The sequence below is a fragment of the Antrostomus carolinensis genome, unplaced genomic scaffold (assembly GCF_000700745.2).
Source record: "Antrostomus carolinensis isolate BGI_N321 unplaced genomic scaffold, ASM70074v2 scaffold40125, whole genome shotgun sequence".
Lineage (NCBI taxonomy): Eukaryota > Metazoa > Chordata > Aves > Caprimulgiformes > Caprimulgidae > Antrostomus > Antrostomus carolinensis.
The window spans coordinates 1,521-7,497 of record NW_010317834.1 but is presented as its reverse complement, the minus strand read 5'-3'; the positions used below and the strand labels follow the sequence as shown (position 1 = coordinate 7,497).

The window sequence follows — 5,977 nt, the reverse complement described above, 5'->3', positions numbered from 1 at the left end:
GCTCTCCAGCCTGTCCAGGTCTCGCTGGACACTGCTGAATTCCACTCAGCTTGTTGAAGAGCAGTGTCTGAAAGCGTGTGATCGCTTTCTCTGCAGCACTGAATGTTAAGAGCAGGGACTTTAAAAAATTGTCCATTTCCTCTACTAACTTGTGTTCTCCTCAGATATGTTAAAACCCGCATGAAAAGGGAACCCAGGGGATACATGTGGAAACTTCTTGAAATAATCACTGGAGAAAGGAAATCCAACCACACCACTGTGGCAAATGGCCAGAGTTTAATAAAACATTTGGGTTTATTTTCATCTTCCATATATGGGAGATGCAACCATAAAATATGACTATTCATGGACCCTCTTTTCTCTGCAATTGTAATCTGTTGTCAGCAGAGAGGAAGGACATTCATGCTTTATTTCAAGAGTTTAATATAATCCAAGAATCCTAACCTTTCTGTTGAAATTTAAGTCACTAACCCAAGTTAAAAAAGAATGCAAGGAGTGCTGGTTTTCAGTAAATCACACATGCAGGTCTGTTCAAATTGCTCGTTCTAGGTAAGTATTTTATTCATAGCCTTTAACAAGATTTAAGTAGTCACAGGGAAATTTTAAATGACTGTCATGACTTTTTACAATTCATCCCTAGGTGTAGCCTTCTACATGCTATCCAAAAGGTTTGTTTGGGGGTTAGTTATTACTTTTTTTTTGAAACAAGTTTTAATTACAGTGTGAATTTTGGGTCCCTAGGCTGTAATGTGCCTCTGGCTGCCTGCTGGAGATACCTTGCTTCAGATGATCTCCATTCACCTACCTTCCCCTGTAAGAGCACGCTAGTACCACTGTGAACTTCCCTGTGATGGGTCACCTGATGATGAAGCTGCTATGGGTAAAAAAAAAAAATTCCCAGCTTACCAGGGGCTGTCAAAAATACAGACCTCTAGTGCACAGATGAGTAAAACTGCCTAAAATAGATTTGGATTAAGTTTCTGTGTTATAATGATAATTATTAATCTGGGACTCTGAGCCAGGATATTACAAAGAGTCGGAAAGCAAAGGAAAAGCCTTGAGGTACTACACATAAAACTTTCTTTGTGTCCTTATATGCTGGATAGTGATGTGTGTGAAACCACATTGTATTTATTTTAGATTCAGACACCATGTGGTTGACGTGAGCAAGAAGGTGGTATGCACCAGCCTTAGGATATACTGTAAGAGATGGATGGAGCAGCAAGTTCATTACCCTCATTCTCTCTGCAGCTTTGATTATGGTCTCTTAGTGAATCCTGTGATTTCCCCTCAGTCATAGTCAGAATCATAACAAGATACCTCGCTTTCAAACATCTGGATACTTCACTTTCAAACATCTTCACTTTCTCACATCTGGAATATTGTGTCCAGTTCTGGGCCCCACAGTTCAGGAAGGACAGGGAACTGCTGGAGAGAGTCCAGCACAGAGCCACCAAGATGATGAAGGGAGGGGAGCATCTCCCTGCTGAGGAAAGGCTGAGGGAGCTGGGGCTCTTTAGCTTGGAGAAGAGGAGGCTGAGGGGAGACCTCATTAATGTTTATAAATGTGTAAAGGGCAAATGTCAGGAGGATGGAGCCAGGCTCTTCTCAGTGATGCCCAATGGTAGGACAAGGGGCAATGGGTGGGAGCTGGAACACAGGAGGTTCTGCTTAAACTTGAGAAGAAACTTCTTTCCAGTGAGGGTGTCAGAGCCCTGGGACAGGCTGCCCAGGGAGGTTGTGGAGTCTCCTTCTCTGGAGGCATTCAGAACCCGCCTGGACACCTTCCTGTGTGATCTCATTGAGGTTCCTGCTCTGGCAGGGGGATTGGACTGGATGATCTTTCGAGGTCCCTTCCAATCCCTGACATCCTGTGATTCTGTGATTCTGTGATTAAAATACTTCCACTGTATCCCCTGGGTAGCTGACATGTTGTTACTGTTCTCTGATTCACTCTCTACCTTAAAGGTGGAGCAGGAAAATCAGGTAAAAGATGGAACCATCTCCTAATTGTCTGAAGGTGAGATCATGACTAGATAAAGAGCAAACAGCTGAATCTGCATCTAGTAGTGTGCTCTTGGTCTGACAGGAAGGAGTTAAGTCTTGAAGAATTAATCTGTAATATGTTCATCAACTTGAGCATTTTTAAGAGAATCTGCACTTTTTAGATTTGTGTAGATTTGTCACTTCCATCAGATATCCACAGATGTTGAAATAAATAAATCATATTCAAAGTAATTTTCAGTTCCAGTATTAGCAGAAGAGAAGCTTATCTGTGATGGCACATGTGTTTAATCCTCTACTAAACCGTTAACTCTTTCTCACAAAACCAGAACAGGACTTCTGGTTAGAGGTCCTGCTTCTGATAATACCATCCATATAATTACTGGGGAGGCAAACTTCTGGCACTGTGTTTTGATTTCTAGATTCTGATGGATTACAGGGGATCTTTAAATCCCCCTATTAAAAACTTTTCCTGGGACTAGGTCATATTAGTAGAAATTTAGTGATATCATGGAACCTGCTACCAGAAGAGGGCAACTTGGGAAAGCAGGGAATAAGTACTAACAGAGATGTCAGTATTGAAAGAAACAACAGTGATGATGATTCATTACCTTAACAAAGAATCTTTGATAGCTACCATAGCTATCATTCATCTGTCCACATGCATTTGTCCCTTCCTAACTGAAAAAGAGAGGAGCTGTTACTAAGATCCAGTGAATTTTGGGAATCATAGAGTCATAGAATGCTTTGGGTTCAAAGGGACCTTAAAGATCATCTGGTTCCAACTCCCCTGCCATCATCAGGGACACCTTCCACTAGACCAGGTTGCTCAATCATGTATATAGTTCTAAGTTTTGAAGTCTTGTAGAAAATGTGTCTGATGCAGAGCCATATTTTATTGCAGGTGCCAAAAACTGTGATCCCAAAGGCCCTCTGATGATGTACATTTCCAAAGTGGTTTCCACATCTGATACAGGGCATTTCTGTGCCTTTCAATGAGTCCTCTCTGGTGTTTCTACTAGACAGAAAGTTTGAATCATGGGACCAAACTATGCACCTGGAAAGAAACAAGATCTTTACCTAAAACCCGTTCAAAGGTAGATGGAAACAGTATATTTCTTTGGAATAACAATGCAAACACAAATTTTGGAATCCTAATGAAATCAACATTATATTTCTTTGTAAGAGTCTTATTTTCCTGTTTAATAAAACCAGTAATCCAGAGAGATTATCAGCAAATAATAGACAATTTGTGTGGAAGGGCTTAGCTTTTTGGAAATACTGGAGAATAAAACAAGTATTCAAGGATTGTTGCTCATCCTCTGTCTTTGTAGAACCATTTTGATGATGGGTCGTTATGTTGAGCCCATTGAGGATGTACCTTGTGCCAACATTGTTGGTCTAGTTGGTGTTGACCAGTTTTTGGTGAAGAGTTTACCACCTTTGGTAAAGACCATTACCACTTTTTAACATGCTCACAACGTGAGAGTGATGAAATTTGGTGTTAGTCCAGTCGCATGTGTTGCTGTTGAAGCAAAAAAACCCCTGCTGATCTATCAAAACTAGTTGAAGGTCTAAAGCATCTGGCCAAGATCTTAAGGTTCAGGTGAGTGCTAGCTCTCAGTTTTAGCTTTAGAGCTGCTGGTTTGCACTGCAATACCCAAAGCATTGGACTTTATTCACAGAGAGCTCTTTATGTGATCTAATGGCATGGCTGCAGGCTCAAAACCATTTTCAGTTGCGATTGCATGAGCTAACACAAGATAAATAGGGGTAAGTCCAGTCAGTGTTTGAATAGGAAGATCCTGAGGCAAAACTCATACTCTGCAGCAGTTAGCGTGGGGTTTTGAGCAGTACTTAGTAATTTTCCTTACACTTTTTTTAATGATCAAATCCCTCAGTGAGATGGGAACTATGTTTAATGTGAGAATACCCAGTTTTGCTGGTGAGGAGAGTCGTTCAGAAGAAACAATATAGAGATGACAGTTTGTTAAATTTTTTAATACTTGGGGTTGAGCAGTTTTGGAATCTGACATTTTTCTGATTTAGTCTGTGTGTGTTTTTGTTAATACTAATAAATTCTTAAAATGTTTACTCCCTACTATTTCCTCCTCTAGTCTATTATTGAAGAGTCTGGTGAACACATCATTGCTGGAGCTGAGGAGCTGCATGTAGAAATTTGCCTTCTGGAAGAAGATCATATTTGCATTCTAATTAAGGTATTCAGGAATTTTTGTGGACTAAAGCGTTTGGAATATGACTAAACATTAACCTTTGAAAATATCATCTTAATCTGCTGCTGTTGGTTTCCTTACAGCAACTTCCATAAAGCAATTTGAAACTTTCTAGGAGACCAGATGATTAAGTAATAAAAGCAGTTCTTTATTAGTTCATTGAAAGAGCTTAGAATTAAGACAGAGATGTGAAGAAAATCCAGTCAAGAGGAAAACTAACTTGAACAATGATGGTAACTGTAGATGTGCTACTGAAAGTGGTGGTGTTTTTCATGATGAAGCTAGCAGAGCATGCCTGGGTGACTGCGTGAACCTGGCATTAACACACTGCCTTAGCAGGAGGAGCCACAGGTTATTGGATGACATTTGCATGTGAAAATGATCAGCTTTGTACTTGGGAATTTTTTTGTCTTTAATCTACTTGACAGAAGTCAGACCTGGCTGTATCTTACCGTGAGATGGTTGGGTGAAGAGTTGAGCAAAGTCTGCTTATCCACATCTCCCAACAAACACAACAGGCTCTGTATAAAGGCTCGACCCTTTCCTGATGGACTGGCTGAGGACATAGACAAAGGGGAAGTCAGTTCCCCTCAAGAACTGAAACAGCTCCCACATTACCTGGCAGAGAAATACAAGTGGGATATGTCTGAGGTGTATAAGGTGTGGTGCTTTGGACCTGATGGTACAGGTCTGAGTATCTCAGATGACATCACAAAAGGTGTCTGGCATCTAAGTGAAATCAAAGACAGTGTTGTTGCTGGTTTCCAGTGGGCTATGAAAGAGGTAAGTGTAGTTCTGTTATGTTGCACTTGCAGTTGGTGTTACTGGAATGTATCTGAGCTCTATTCATGTAAGATCTTTAGAAATTGTCGATAACTGGTAAGAACAGGGTAGTGGGCTAGTTGGAATTTGTCCCCACTGAAGAACACGTCTCTCAACCTCTGTAATCAACACATGGTGTCTTCTAATGTTCCATGTGTGAGTTCTCAAATGAGTCCTTCCTAGGACTTTGCTGTGTGTATAGTGTACGCTGCCTTGATCCAAATATAACTGTGAGTGACTTAAATCAGGCCAGAATCCTGCTAAGTGAAGGTTCCTATCTTAGAAACTCCTGAGTAGTATCACACCTTTGTTTTTCCCCTTTTAATACACAAGAGTGTCTTGTGTGAGAACATGAGAGGTGTTTGTTTTGATATCCATGATGTCACTCTGCACACTGATGCTGTTCACCGTGGTGGTGGGCAAACCACTCCTACTGCGAGGTGGGTTCTGTGTGCGTCTACTCTTACAGCACAACCCAGGATTATGGAGCCCACATATATGGTAGAAACACAGGTAGGCAACAGGGTGTTCTGTATGAGATCATAGAATCATTTAGGTTGGAAAAGACTCTTTAAGGTCATCGAGTCCAACCATTAACCTAACACTGCCAACAACAGAGATGCAAGATCCAAAGACTTTGTTTGAGAGAAGGTTTTTCATTTCAGAGATAGAAAGAGGCTGAACAGAAACAGCAAAATGTAGGTGGGGAAGTGAGTTATGCTGTTCTTTATGAATTGCCAGTAGAAGAGAAGGCTCTGGGGAGACCTTCTAGTGAAATCCCAGTACCTGAAGGGGCTCCAGGAAGGCTGGGGAGGGACTTTGGCCAAGGGCAGGGAGTGACAGAACAAGGGGTGACGGCTTGAAAGTGTCAGAGGGGAGATGGAGCTGAGATGTGAGGAAGAAATTGTTTGGTGTGA

General features: G+C 41.3%; 1 pseudogene; it reads left to right on the top strand.

Moving 5' to 3' along the window:
- The first annotated feature begins 747 nt into the window (after positions 1-747).
- On the top strand, positions 748-5,500 carry LOC104525537 (elongation factor 2-like; annotated as a pseudogene).
- The last annotated feature ends 477 nt before the right edge of the window (positions 5,501-5,977 follow it).